Source organism: Neoarius graeffei, chromosome 1 (genome assembly GCF_027579695.1).
Source record: "Neoarius graeffei isolate fNeoGra1 chromosome 1, fNeoGra1.pri, whole genome shotgun sequence".
Taxonomy (NCBI): domain Eukaryota; kingdom Metazoa; phylum Chordata; class Actinopteri; order Siluriformes; family Ariidae; genus Neoarius; species Neoarius graeffei.
Window position 1 is genome coordinate 100,062,207 of NC_083569.1, and position 16,235 is coordinate 100,078,441.

At 40.6% G+C, this 16,235-nt stretch overlaps 1 protein-coding gene across 1 annotated transcript in view; it reads right to left on the minus strand.

The window, feature by feature from the left end:
* Window positions 1-16,235, minus strand: part of cacna1eb (calcium channel, voltage-dependent, R type, alpha 1E subunit b) — a 219,205-nt gene that overhangs the window by 168,389 nt on the left and 34,581 nt on the right. The gene's annotated exons all lie outside the window — the stretch shown is intronic.

A 16,235-nucleotide genomic window follows, 5' to 3' on the forward strand; every position in this document is an offset into this window, starting at 1 on the left:
AAAAAAACAAAAAAATCCAGCTAAATACATCTGCATCACTGTTTTCCTGAGGTGCCGTTAATAACAGGTTAGTGATAATTTGATGCAAAACATGACTCCCCATATGATTAGCATTTAATTACCGATCTTTCACCAGTGTGTCTCCAGCCATAGTATAAACAGCGTAAGTACAGATCTCCTGTATAACCAAACAACAATTCATCTCGCGATCCATCATACCTTTCATAACACCATGTGTATAAACATGATTGTGAGTACAGTGAGGAGAAGTGAAGCAGTGTATAGAGAATAGAAAGGGAATGAGGTACAGGGGTAGAGAATGAGCGCATGCTGAGTAGGAGCAATAAGAAAAAGGCCGAGCGTGGGGGCGTCGAAGGGTGTTCAAGGCTCTGAACGAACACCGCTCAGTAAAAATGCACCGGTCTCAAGGTTATGAATCCAACTGGAACATCATGTATGGTTGTTTTTCAAGGAAACGGCTGTGCTGTACAACAAGGCCACAAATCACCAACAGATCAAAGCAACTGGTGAATATTTCATTACATAAACTGGGTAATAAACTAATTTCTTCAAAGCAGAAATTTACATTCGAAACAAAAATACCCATAAGCAATACATTTGTAGAAACTATCCATCCATCCATCCATCATCTGTAGTCACTTATCCTGTGCAGGGTTGCAGACAAGCTGGAGCTTATCCCAGCTGACTATGGGTGAGAGGCGGGGTACACCCTGGACAAGTCACATTCACACTCACATTCACACCTACGGTCAATTTAGAGTCACCAATTAACCTAATCTGCATGTCTTTGGACTGTGGGGGAAACTGGAGCACCTGGCGAAACCCACACAGACACTGTTGCCCCTTTTCCACCAAAGCAGTTCCAGGGCTGGTTCGGGGCCAGTGCTTAGTTTGGAACCGGGTTTTCTGTTTCCACTGATAAAGAACTGGCTCTGGGGCCAGAAAAACTGGTTCCAGGCTAGCACCAACTCTTTGCTGGGCCAGAGGAAAGAACCGCTTATGTCAGCGGGGCGGAGTTGTTAAGACCAACAACAATAGCAAGATCGCGAAAGGTCACCATTTTTAAGCGTCAAGAAGCAGCAGCTGTACAAACGCGAAATCATCCATTATTATTATTATTATTATTATTATTATTATTGTTGTTGCTGCTGCTGCTTCTTCTCCGTGTTGTTGTTGCAACAATGTTCACGCCAAGGTTTATACAAAAGCAGCAACGTAACTGACGTATACAGCGATGTAACTGACGTATACAGCGACGTAATGACGTGGCTCCGCTTAGCACCCTGAGCTATGGAAAAGCAAACTGGTTCTCAGCTGGCTCGCAAGTTGAATGAGTTGTGAACCAGCACCAGCACCGGCCCTGAACCAGCCCTGGAACTGATTTGGTGGAAAAGGGGTATGGGAGAACATGCAAACTCCACACAGAAAGGCCCTCATCAGGCACTGGGCCCAAACCCAGAACCCTCTTGCTGTGAGGTGACAGTGCTAACCACTACACCACTGTGCCATCTTTTGTAGACACTATTCAAGTTCAAATTCAAGTTTATTCAAGTTTTAGCTAAATAAATACAATAAATTACACACCCACATATAGCTAAATAGCTAGTTTAGGCAGGTTTCCATCCCCATCCATCCATCCATCCATCCATCCATCACCTGTAGCCGCTTATCCTGTTCTACAGGGTCGCAGGCAAGCTGGAGCCTATCCCAGCTGACTATGGGTGAGAGGCGGGGTACACCCTGGACAAGTCACCAAATCATTGCAGGGCTGACACAGAGACACACAACCACTGACACTCACATTCACACCTATAGTCAAATTAGAGCCACCAATTAGCCTAACCTGCATGTTTTTGGACTGTGGAGGAAACCGGAGCACCTGGAGGAAACCCACACAGACACGGGGAGAACATGCAAACTCCATGCAGAAAGGCCCCCATCGGCCACCGGGCCTGAACCCAGAACCTTCTTGCTGTGAGGCGACAGTGCTAACCACTACACCACCATGCCGCCCCATATCTAAAACAAAGCTTCTGTAAGAAATTTTTACAAGACAGATGTTTTCCTTTTTTTCTTTACAAGAAGACAAATTTTTTTTTACAAAACAAAGCATTTTATTCTACAAGACAGATTTTCCAACAAGATCTAGATTTTGACAAAATCTAGATCAATAAATATGTATAAGACAAATATTTAAAGTATTTATATTATTAAGAACTAAAACAGGTTATCAAGGTCAGCTTTGTATCCTGACTTGGTTATGCAACTTAAGAGAAGTTGCCTAATATATTTGCAAAAGTTCTTTTTAGGTTGTGTTCTAATATGGTCAGGTATTCTGTTCCATATGCGAATACCAATGCGAGAAAACTATTTTTTTTATGTCTGTTCTTGAATACTGAAAATAGAGAGTTTTAGAGGCAGATGACCTTTTGTTATAGGAATGAACTGAATCAACAAATATATCCATCTGAGTGCTTTCTTTTGCAATATAAGCAATTTATTTAAACTCGATTTTTTGGCTTGTCCCCATATACTAATGCCATAAGAAAGATACGGTTGAACAAGTGCTTTGTACATCATCAAAAGTGTTGAAGAAGAAATGTAATGTCTCAGTTTGGCAAATAAACCAACCGCTTTCCTAATTTTATTACTAACATAATTGATATGAAGTTTCCAAGTTAAGTAAATTAAAAGACCTAAATATTTGACATACTCTTTACTCTCAAATGAGACAAATTTATTACATGTATTGTCAAACATTTTTATGTTTACATCTATTCACCCAAATACTCAAAGTCCAGTCTTCATTGCCATATATGCAGCTAGAAAAGAGTCTATGATGGTACCAGTAGATGTAGTCTAGAAACCAAATCCATCAAAAAAGACCAGGGGGAAGCATTTAGGTGAACACCAAATGGAAAAAGATATTCAGGAAATAGGGTGTACCCCGCCTTTCGCCCGTAGTCAGCTGGGATAGGCTCCAGCTTGCCTGCGACCCTGTAGAACAGGATAAAGCGGCTAGAGATAATGAGATGAGATCCATCAAAAATAATTTAAAAGAATCCAATGACTGGAGATTTGGTGCTCTGTAAGTCAACAAAAGTGAAGCTGTTCAGTTCTTACATCAAACATTATATTACAGGCATTTAGCATACACTCTTACAGTATGTAGAGCAGCCTGGGGAGCAGTTGGGGGTGAGGTGCCTTGCCCAAGGCATTCAGCCATTCCTGCTGGTGCAGGAAATCAAACCAGCAGCCTTTTGGTCCTAAAGCTGCTTCGCTAACCATTAGCCCATGGCTTCCCCAAAACCTATAAGAAATCCTTGAAGGCTTTTCTGAGAGCAATTCAAACACCATCAACTCAAACCACTTAGTGTAAATAGTGTAAAATTAACACTCCACAATTTTTTTTTTACACATTCCTTCCTTCAAAATGATTTGTGCCACCATATAATATTTGCTGAAGCCTCCCCTGGAGAAAATAACAGTACAGAGGCCCTGATTTACTCGAAAAATACATGCAATCCTAATAACTCCTGAAAAAAAAAACCTATACTTATTTACTAAAAGCATATACAGTGGGGCAAAAAAGTATTTAGTCAGTCACCAATTGTGCAAGTTCTCCCACTTAAAGATGAGAGAGGCCTGTAATTTTCATCATAGGTACACTTCAACTATGAGAGACAAAATGAGAAAAAAAAATCCAGAAAATCACATTGTCTGATTTTTAAAGAATTTATTTGCAAATTATGGTGGAAAATAAGTATTTGGTCAATAACAAAAGTTCATCTCAATACTTTTGTTATATACCCTTTGTTGGCAATGACAGAGGTCAAACGTTTTCTGTAAGTCTTCACAAGGTTTTCACACACTCTTGCTGGTATTTTGGCCCATTCCTCCATGCAGATCTCCTCTAGAGCAGTGATGTTTTGGGGCTGTCGCTGGGCAACACGGATTTTCAACTCCCTCCAAAAATTTTCTATGGAGTTGAGATCTGGAGACTGGCTAGGCCACTCCAGGACCTTGAAATGCTTCTTACAAAGCCACTCCTTCGTTGCCCGGGTGGTGTGTTTGGGATCATTGTCATGCTGAAAGACCCAGCCACGTTTCATCTTCAATGCCCTTGCTGATGGAAGGAGGTTTTCACTCAAAATCTCACGATACATGGCCCCATTCATTCTTTCCTTTACACGGATCAGTCATCCTGGTCCCTTTGCAGAAAAACAGCCCCAAAACATGATGTTTCCACCCCCATGCTTCACAGTAGGTATGGTGTTCTTTGGATGCAACTCAGCATTCTTTCTCCTCCAAACACGACAAGTTGAGTTTTTACCAAAAAGTTCTATTTTGGTTTCATCTGACCATATGACATTCTCCCAATCCTCTTTTGGATCATCCAAATGCTCTCTAGCAAACTTCAGACGGGCCTGGACATGTACTGGCTTAAGCAGGGGGACACGTCTGGCACTGCAGGATTTGAGTCCCTGGCGGCGTAGTGTGTTACTGATGGTAGCCTTTGTTACTTTGGTCCCAGCTCTCTGCAGGTCATTCACTAGGTCCCCCCGTGTGGTTCTGGGATTTTTGCTCACCGTTCTTGTGATCATTTTGACCCCACGGGGTGAGATCTTGCATGGAGCCCCAGATCGAGGGAGATTATCAGTGGTCTTGTATGTCTTCCATTTTCTAATAATTGCTCCCACAGTTGATTTCTTCACACCAAGCTGCTTACCTATTGCAGATTCAGTCTTCCCAGCCTGGTGCAGGTCTACAATTTTGTTTCTGGTGTCCTTTGACAGCTCTTTGGTCTTGGCCATAGTGGAGTTTGGAGTGTGACTGTTTGAGGTTGTGGACAGGTGTCTTTTATACTGATAACGAGTTCAAACAGGTGCCATTAATACAGGTAACGAGTGGAGGACAGAGGAGCCTCTTAAAGAAGAAGTTACAGGTCTGTGAGAGCCAGAAATCTTGCTTGTTTGTAGGTGACCAAATACTTATTTTACCGAGGAATATACCAATTACCGTATTTTCCGGACTATACGTCGCTCCGGAGTTTAAGTCGCATCAGCCAAAAAATGCATTATGAAGACGAAAAAAACATATATACGTCGCACCGGACTATAAGTCGCACTTTTTTGAAGGGTTATTCTATCCATAGAATCTGTGATTGTATCTGATAAGCGGCGCGTGGTTACTGCGCGACTGCATTGTTTATTTAATAAACGAACAGCTGAGCAGTGATAACGCGCCCTTTGCCCTGTAAGTAGCCTAGTCTGATTATTTTAAATATCTACTACTATCTTTAATACTATCACTATCGTTATTACTAATAGCCTATATTATTATTATAACTAATATTAGTAGCCTATTACTGATGCATTAATCAGTTTGCTTTTAGAATATTTTTACCGGTAGGGCTTATTATCGCCCCATGGCTCTTTCATCTTTGTTATTAAAGCTGTAGTCATCATCGAGGAGAGTCATTCTTCATTTTTGTCGAATTTTATTTCATTAAATCAGAGGTCAAGTAGGCTATAGGTATATCATCTCCAAAGACAACCGTCTAGTGAAAAAAAAACCAACAACCGCTTTTAAATCCCCTACTTAAATCCTTAAAAAGAGTAATTTAACTCATGTCTTGTGTGATCTGATCTCCAATGGTGAAATAAACCGGTTGTGATATGAGTAGTCTGTTATTTTAGAAGATACATTTAATATATAATTTAATATATAGCCTAATAAAAATAATATTTTATAACATATCACGACATATTACTGTCTGTAACTGTTTGTCACTAAAGCGTTTTCTAAGATCATAATGTCTGATATTATTATTATTTTACACACACAATAAGCGCGTGTGCGTAAAGTTATAGTAAACCACCCCCCGCCTTTTTTTTTTTTTGAGTCGCCAGACCCACCCACCTCCTGCGTTCCGGGACCTCCCACATCACAAATTAAGCACTGCCTAAAATCACTACATAACTTATTTAAATAACTATAGCCCTATCATTAATAATAAAACACAGGTCAATCAAGTTTATCAAGCTGATGATTTCACTCCAAATCAGCAAATCCATTGAATTCCTCATCCTCGGTGTCGCTTCTGAACAACTCTGCCAACTCCAGCGGCAGACGAAGCGCCGTTTCCTCTTCTTCTGCGTGGCTGTCGTCAGACTCAGCATCAGCTCCAGTTATTCCGCGGTGAAGAAAAAAAAAACATATATACGTCGCACCGGAGTATAAGTCGCATGGCTAGCCTAACCATGAAAAAAAGTGCGACTTATAGTCCGAAAAATACGGTAATTCATTAAAAATCCTACAATGTGATTTCCTGGATTCTTTCCCCCCATTCTGTCTCTCATAGTTGAAGTGTACCTACAGTATGATGAAAATTACAGGCCTCTCTCATCTTTTTAAGTAGGAGAACTTGCACAATTGGTGGCTGACGAAATACTTTTTTGCCCCACTGTACACCTGAAAGCTGAACATGTAGGATAGTTGTAATTCCACATCATGTTTGTCATGTTTCTGATGTGGGATATTGTTTATAACCAAACCCTACTGGGCTGATATTTCTTTAAAATTTCATCCTGGATTTGTCCTGAAACCTCCTTGAGCTTCATGGTGCTGTTTGTTTGCTTTGGTACAGTCCTGTGCAAAAGTCTTAGGCATGTATAAAGAAACACTGTAGTCCAAAAATGGCTTAAAAATAATGAAATGAAATGTTTCAACATTAAAAAAAAATACTATAAACAGTAAGCAGTAAGTCATAATAAGTGAAACATAGTCAATATTTGGTGTGAGATGACTCTTTGCTTTAAAATATAAAAAAATAGTAGTCTCAGGTACAATGAGTGCAGTTTTATGCGGAAATGAGCTGCAGGTTTTACTGAACATCTTACAGAACCAGCCGCAGTTCTTCTGGACATTTTGACTGTCACACTCGCTTCTTCATTTTGCACCAAAACCCAGCAGCCTTCGTTATGTTTTCTTTTTTAATCTGAAAAGTGCTCTGTTGTGGCTCAGATACAAACTTTTTCTTTTTCCTGTAACATTTAATTTTGTGCTGGAAAACAAACATTTGGAATTCCAAAATGTTTTTGTACTGACTCAATAATGTAGAAGTCATAAAATAGAAATCTGTAATAAAGTTTGTATGAAAAAAAACACACAGGGTGCCTAAGACTTTTGCACAGTACTGTGTGTTCTCAAACAAATTCTGAGGCTTTCCAGGAACATGAATATTCATATTAAGGCTACGTTTACATTACGTCGAATCAGCGGATCATCAGATTAACATTCTTAAAACGATTCGCGTTTACACTAAAACCGTTAGCCGTGCACACAGCAACGCCAATACGCGGATACGCTAATCACATGACTTTAGATGGCGCGTAACATGATCCCAGTGCATTTCAGACGGCGCGTAACATGATCCCAGTGCATTTAGGGCATGCGCAAGGCTCACCACTTGCAAGTAGAAGGATGGCAAGCCGTGCAAGGCTCACCACTTGCAAGTAGAAGGATGGCAAGCCTAATACACGGATACGCTCAGCTCCGCAGGCATCCTGCGCTCTAAATCACTCCGCCCTGAACAGCGAGTGCCCTCTAGAGGGTGCGCACTCCAGCCCTGCGCAGCTCACACAGCGTGCGAGTGAAGTGAATAAGCCATGATTCGGGACTGAGCCGCTATGTGTGTGATCCCAGCGCACATCACTTACTACTTGCAAGTGGAAGGATGGCAAGCCTAAAGACAATCATAACTACACAATGGGCAGTATTTGCATCAGTATTTGCAGTATTTTCATACTTTTATACTCTTTAATGAAAGGTGATACAAGGCGGAAGTCCGCGCCGTTTTTCAGCAGTCGCGTCACATGACCAACGCCAGCGAATCAGGAAGGTGGATGTCACAGTGACGTTGTCCAATGAGACGCCAGCTAGAGCTCAGCACAGCGTATTCGCGTATTCTGAATGTTTACACAGCACCGGAGCTGACACGATCTGGATTGAATACGTGGACGTTGGCGGATTCCCGTTTCCTGGCATTTCCAGGGGGTTTAATGTAAACGGACAGTGCATCCGCGAAGAAAACGAGACAGATACGGTCTAATGTAAACGTAGCCTAAGAAAACTCCAACTATATTGAATTTAAAGTACATCACTGTGTTCAACTCTGCCTCACTTGAACGAGATGTTTGTTTTCAACTTTGTCTCACCTGATCTAGATCCTTGTATTTAAGTCTGCTTCATATGATCAGGATCTTCAGATTCAGCATCGTCTCACTTGATCTAGAGCCTCAGATTTGACTCTGCCTTGATTGAGGTAGTTTCTTGGATTCGGGTCTGCCTTGCTGGATTTAGATGCTCCGATCTAACCCTGCCTTGCTTGATCTAGAACCTTGGATTTAACTCTGCCTCACTCGATCTAAATTTTCAGACTCTACTGTGGCTTGCTTAATCTATATCCTCAGATTCAACTCTGCCTCATGCGATGTAGATACTCAGATTCAACTCTTGCTTACTTGAGCTATATCTTCATATTCAACCCTACCTCACCATTAGAGAAAGCTCGAGATCATTGCACTCATCTCTACCTCATGTGGATTCTCAGATTCTATTCTGACACACTTGAACTAGACCTTCAGATTCAACTCTAGCTCACACAGTCTAGAGCCTTGGATTTGCCTCTGCCTCACTTGATCTAGCTCCTTGGATTCAATGCTGCCTTGCTTGATCTGGATCTATGGATTAAACTCTGCCATATTTGATTTAGACCCTCATATTTGACTGTGGATCATTTTATCCAGATTTTCATATTTGACCCTCTCTTACTTGAGCTATATAATCATATTTCACTCTGCCTTACTTGATCTAGATCCTCATATTCGACACTGCCTCACTTGATCTAGAGCCTCTGATTCAACACTGCCTCACTTGATCTAGACCATCAGATTTGACACTGCCTCACTTGATCTAGATCCTCAGATTCAACACTCCCTCACTTGATCTAGATCCTCTGATTTGACACTGCCTCACTTGATCTAGACCCTCAGGTTCAATACTGCCTCAATTGACATAGAGCCTCAGATTCAACACTGCCTCAGTTGATCTAGGTCCTCAGATTTGTCTCTTCCTTACTTGTATGTTAATTTGGATAAAAACATCTGACAAAATGTATCACTCTAATGTAAAGAAAAGAAAACTAGAAATGATTTTCTACATTGATGCAAGTCAAGTCAGTATCTATGGCAACATGTTGAACATTTAATGACCAGACATTTAGTGTTGGTGCAGAACAGATGTTGTTATTGGTTTATTTTGCTTGGTTCTGGTTCTCCTTTATTTCTCCACTAAATCTGTCCATTTTTTTAGCCTATCTTAAATTTGATTTGCATCTGATCCCAATAGTTCTTTCGTACTTCATAGGAACAGATAGATATATTCATCAGAGATTTCATGCTATATCCTAAGATGCACCAGCAAAGCTTCACATCTCTTCATCCAAATTTGCAAGACTTTTCCAAACATCCAGCCTGATCACATGTCCACAAAATAGACCAATAAATGAAGACATGGAGATTGTGAAAGCTTCTGTCTTAGTCTGGGAATGACAAAATTTTATGATTTTTATTATATATAGCACTCAATTAGCACATTTTGTCAATTGTTTATTTATTTATTTTTTATTTATTTATTTTAGGAAAGCAGCTTTGAATGCATCTAGGTGGAATGGCACACAAAGTCTAAAGCTGAATAAAGAAAACCCCAGAATTAAAGCAGACTTGGGAAGGACGCCTGGTACACACTGAACATAATCACTGCAGTAAAGCAAAAGAAGTGAAAGGATAATAGAGTACTAGGTTTTAGAGAGTTCTCATGCTCCATTTTAATTGCCATGTGACAGCTTAGTTGTGCAGTGATGTCTAAAATACACACGCCATGGAAACCATGTTTAAAGCTCCTCCATCCTTGCATGACGTTGATTTATTAAAATGTATTGATGGTGGAAGACAGAGTAGAACATTGGCTCTGTATTTTCATAGATATCATATATTTGTGTCACATCCATCTCTGTGACTCCTGAATTTGCAGACTACAACTCCCATGATCCTCAGCCTGTGATCTCATCACAATCAATGATTACTTATAATGTTCACCTGTTTGCAGCAACACTACTCTCTTTAAATAACCTAGACTCTAACCTGAACTTGTGTTCCAAACTTTTGTTATCTGCTCATATTGATTTTTTTTAAACTATAGTTTCCTGATTTAGTGTGTAGTCTGCTGATCATCTGATCATATCTGTTCCTCATGTTTCTGAGTATCACCTGACCCTTTGGTTTGTTTGCTACATGGTTCGCAGTAAAACCAGAAGACCTGCACTTGTGTCTATCTGTCCACTTCATGATAATTTAGAATCAAGCCAGTTTACTCATGCATAACCATCGACACTGAAAATGAGGTTAATTGGGATTGAGGATTGAAGCTTTTATTACTAAATTAAGTAAAATTATTCCTTGCATAGACAGTACATATCTATTGGTTCCCACTGGATAAAGCATTATCGACTGGTTTTCATTGAAAAATACATGCATCCATTGATTTCCATTGTACAGTGCATGTATCCATTGGTTTTCATTGAAAAAATGCATGTATCCATTGGTCCCCATTGACAAATGGATGTACCTATTGGTTTCCATTGGACAATGCATGTATCCATTGATTTCCATTGGACAATGTATGTATCCATTGATTTCCATTGGACAATGAATATATCCATTGGTCTTCATTGAAAAATGCATGTATCTATTGGTTCCCATTGAGAAATGGATGTACACATTGGTTTCCATTGGACAATGCATGTATCCATTGGTTCCCATTGAGAAATGGATGTATCCATTGGTCTTCATTGAAAAATGCATGTATCCATTGATTCCCAGTGAAAAAAGCATGCATCCATTGGTCTTCATTGAAAAAAAAAATGCATGTATCCATTAGTTCCCATTGAGAAATGGATGTATCCATTGGTCTTCATTGAAAAAAAATGCATGTATCCATTGGGTCCCATTGAGAAATGGATGTACCCATTGGTTTCCATTGGACAATGCATGTAACCATTGATTTCCATTGTACAGTACATGTATCCATTGGCTTCCCTTGGACAATGGATGTATCCACTGGTTTTCATTGAAATAAATGCATGTATCCATTGGTTCCCATTGAGAAATGGATGTATCCATTGGTCTTCATTGAAAAAAAAAATGCATGTATCCATTGGTTCCCATTGAGAAATGGATGTATCCATTGGTCTTCATTGAAAAAAAAATGCATGTATCCATTGGTTCCCATTGAGAAATGGATGTATCCATTGGTCTTCATTGAAAAATGCATGTATCCATTGGGTCCCATTGAGAAATGGATGTATCCATTGGTCTTCATTGAAAAATGCATGTATCTATTGGGTCCCATTGAACAATGCATGTATCCATTGATTTCCATTGGACAATGCATGTAACCATTGATTTCATTGTACAGTACATGTATCCATTAGCTTCCCTTGGACAATGGATGTATCCACTGATTTTCATTGAAATAAATGCATCTATCTGTTGGTTCCCATTGAGAAATGGATGTATCCATTGGTCTTCATTGAAAAAAAATGCATGTATCCATTGGTTCCCATTGAGAAATGGATGTATCCATTGGTCTTCATTGAAAAATGCATGTATCTATTGGGTCCCACTGAACAATGCATGTATCCATTGATTTCCATTGGGCAATGCATGTATCCATTGGCTCCTGGAAAACACCAGAAAGTGAAGGAGCCATTTGTGGACAAATAGGTTATTGGTAAATTATGTAGATTTAATATTTTATTTCTGGTGTAATCACAAAATATTCCCAAACAATATTTTTTGTCTTTCTTGACGGACTTTAGCGTTAATGATCTGTGTATTTTAGCAGCCTGATAGTGTAGTGGTGTACCATTTTCTGTAGATATCAAAGCACCATCCTAACTGATTTATAAGACAGCAAGGCATCAAATGCAGCTGCTTTCTAGGTATATGTGTACATCTATATCCAATATCTGAATTAAATTGCATTTAAATAAATCAGCCTCCAACACTGAATACCCTGACAAACATGCAACCTATCATGTCTTCCAACATTCATGTCCTGTTGCAGGAAATCTTGCTATAGTACAACTTACACTTCATTTTCCTATCACTACATCTCTCAAACCTGACATGCACAGCTCAACACCACATTCAAACAAACCACCTTCAGCACACATTTCTTAATGTGCTTTCTCTCAGGCTTTTCTGACAGTTTCAAATTAACGATCACAAAGAGAACGCACACGCTCATCCTGAATGACTATTCTGCCTTTTGTGATGATGCGTCCATCTATGTGGCTTGTCTTTCAGAATTCGAAAAGGGGAAAAATAACTGCACCTGACACGTACAAGCTTTGAATTCCTAACATGAACAGAATTTGCCCTCTCCCACACATGTACACCTACATGCCGCACAGCAACGAGCTGTTAGAGGCCAAGGAGAAAGCGAGAGGGGGGGATGGCCGTATCAACACCGAGCTGTGAATCATCAACATAACTGTAGCAGATGCAGAGTGTTTGAGATATTTCCACTCAGATGAGGGATGTTTTTTTTACATTTAACATTTTGGACATGCAATGCCATGCATATCTGATTAATGAGGCCTATCTTTTTTTGTAAGAGTCCTCGAAAAACATATGACAATATACTGACACCACAGAAACAGAGATTGTTTTTTTTTTTTAAACTTTATATTTTCACAAGCATGTTTGGATGTGCCCTTGATATATTAGAAGTGCACTGAACTACAAAATCAGTCCAGACATACTGTAATACTTTACTTAAGCTAAGGTCACACATAGCAGGAATCACTTCACGGTAGACGCCAATAGACGATTTTGAGCCTTCCGGGGGTCAATTGACATGTGCTCCGGGCCTTTCATGAATACATGAGAGCCGGGAAGCTACCTTGAAGAAGGAACCTTTATTATTCGTCACATGCACACTTCAAGCACAGTGAAATTCATCCTCTGCATTTAACCCATCTGAAGCAGAGAACACAAGCACACACTCAGAGCAGTGGGCAGCCACACCAGAGCGCCCGGGGAGCAGTCAGGGGTTCGGTACCTTGCTCAAGGGCACCTCAGCCCAAGGCCGCCACACGTCAACCTAACTGCATGTCTTTGGATTATGGGGGAAACCGGAGCACCCGGAGGAAACCCACACAGACACGGGGAGAACATGCAAACTCCACACAGAAAGGCCCTCGCCTGCCGCTGGGTTCGAACCCGGAACCTTCTTGCTGTGAGGCGACCGTGCTAACCACTACACCACCATGCCGCTTGAAACCCGGAGGGTGTGGCTTCCATCCCCAGAAAGTTTTGCATGTTGAAAATTGCCGTGGGTCAAGCACTGGATGAATTCAACCGTTGCAACCATGAAGGCATTCATGAGCAATCTTGAGGCATACATGACACATATGTGAGGCTTACATGGGTTATCAGAGGTTATCGTAGCATTCCATCACAACCATCGAGCTCAAAATGTTCACAGAACAACATTCTGCAGAAAGTGAAAAGTTTGACTACGGGGAGTGGCTTATTTTGTCTTGCTGTAGCTGTGCCGTACTGCACACTGTGAGAAATAGGGGTGTAGTCGGAGTTCATTTCTGTACCCCAGGGTACAGTCTACACCAATGTACTCCCTAGGGCTCATTACTGGACTTCAAGGTTGCAATGTGGACCTTTTTACAGTCAAAACGGTACATCTATGTTCCCTCGCAGTATACAAAAGGTACAAATAAGTACATTAGAGGGTCCTGCCCCAATGACAAGCTGCTGTACCATGAAAGGTATAATAATGTACTTTATTTTCTGAGAGTGCAGCCGTGAAAACCATACATACTGCCGTCATTGCCGTAAGGCCATACATCACTACGACTGTCGTCCGACCCACAACAACAACAACCTTATCGTCAAGTTTGCTGATGACACCACAGCGGTCAGACTCATCTCAAAGAGAGACGAGGCAGCCTACAGAGAGGAGGTCCTGAAGTTGGCAGCCTGGTGTTCAGAGAATAACCTCGCTCTGAACACCAAGAAAACCAAAGAGCTCATTGTTGACTTCAGGAAGCACAGCACTGACCTAGCCCCCCTCTACATCAACAACGAGTATGTGGAGAGGGTTCACACCTTCTGGTTTCTCGGTGTCCTCATCTCCGCCGACATCTCCTGGTCAGCAAACATTACAGCAGTCATTAAGAAGGCTCAGCAGCGGCTACACTTCCTGAGAGTCTTCAGGAAGTACAACTTAAGCTCCAACCTGCTGCTGACCTTCTACCGCTCATCCATCGAGAGCCTGCTGACGTACTGTATTACAGTATGGTATGGCAGCTGCACTGCTGTAGACAGGGAGAGGCTCCAGAGAGTAGTTAAGGCAGCACAGAAGATCATTGGCTGCCCTCTCCCCTCCCTGATGGACATTTACACCTCCTGCTGCCTTAGCAGAGCTAAGAACATTATCAAGGACAGCTTCCACCCTGGCTTTGATCTGTTCGACCTGTTGCCCTCAGGGAGGTGCTACAGGTGCATCAGGACAAAGACAAATCAATTCAAAAACTTCTTTCTAAAAGCCATAACCGCCCTGAACTCGGATATGCTCTGACTTTATAGTCTATTTATTTTACTATGTGACTCTCTTCATGCAATAATTTATAATGTGCAGTACTTTATAAGGGACTCTCTATGTGCAATGCTTTTATAATGTGCATTGCCTCACTCCATAATGTGAAATGCAACACACACACCTCAGGACTGTGCACCTTACACACAGCACATACACCTCAAGTCTGTGCACTTTACCTTACCTTGCAATACTTCATAATGTGTAATATTCTATCTTAAAATGTAACTCTCTCGTGCAATAATTTAAATGTGACTGTCTCTGTGCAATACTTTATATGTGCAAAACCTCACTCCATAATGTGTAACACATCACATACACCTCAGACTGTGCACCTTACCCCCCCTTTTTTTTTGTTTTTCCCCCCCTTCCTCTCTCTCTCTCTACATGCTGTTTGCACTGTTATTCTATTCTATTCTACTATACTTTGCTGCCGCCATTGGTTTTACTGGTGTCTTCCGTTGCTACCATTGCAGCTACCGTGGCTTCATTTGCGTATTTTCTCCCCCCACATTTACATGATGGGTCACCTCTAAAATCTGCCGGAATGGCCACAGTAGCCCCAGACACAGTGCTAATGGATCAATCAGCTATGTCAAGTCAAGTTAAGTTTATTTGTATAGTGCTTTTAACAACAGATATTGTCGCAAAGCAGCTTTACTGAAAATTAAAGACTTTAAACATGAGATGTGTGTGTGTGTGTGTGTGTGTGTGTGTGTGGTGTGTGTGACTTGAGCATTAAACTCTTAAAAAAGTCAACTCTAGCATGCTTAAGGGTTCTTTGGCTTGGCTCTCTGGAGAAAATCCTAACTTAGGCTTCCATTTTTCCAAGTAGAACCCATTTAGGAAGCTGTTAACCCTATACAAAGAACTAAGATTTATGTCACTTAATATCAGAATAATAATTTTAAAAAACCCTCCTTTTTAAAATATATTTAACAGTTATTCCATGAACTCGAGTCGTACATGAGCTGATAGCCGATGAGGCGCGTAGCACCGAGTTGGCTATAAACCATGTACGACGAGATTGAGTGGAATAACTTTTACTCTATCCACATTCACTGGATTTTGAGAAACTGAGCATTTTTATTTTAATTTTTAACAAATTCAATAAATAAAAACGTTATACAGAACGTCCGACAAAATAATTTCCGATTAGAATGTAAACAAACCGGCGACATAACAGTAGCAATTTGAGAAAAATGTGATAATAATAATTCTTGAAAAATAAAAAACATATGTTCTTACCTTCAAATCCGTTTATTCCATATTTTGTTGCTTTTTTGTATTTTTTGGGGCGTTGAGTAGTTTTTATTTCATCCTCGGTTGGTTCAGCAAAACACTCTGCCATTTTTTTCTTCTCTACTTATGGTATATGAGCTGATATCCTAGTAGTAGAGTAGCCAATCAGAGTGCGCGATTGTCCAAATGCAGTGAATGTGGATAGAATAATACCTGATATACCTGATACA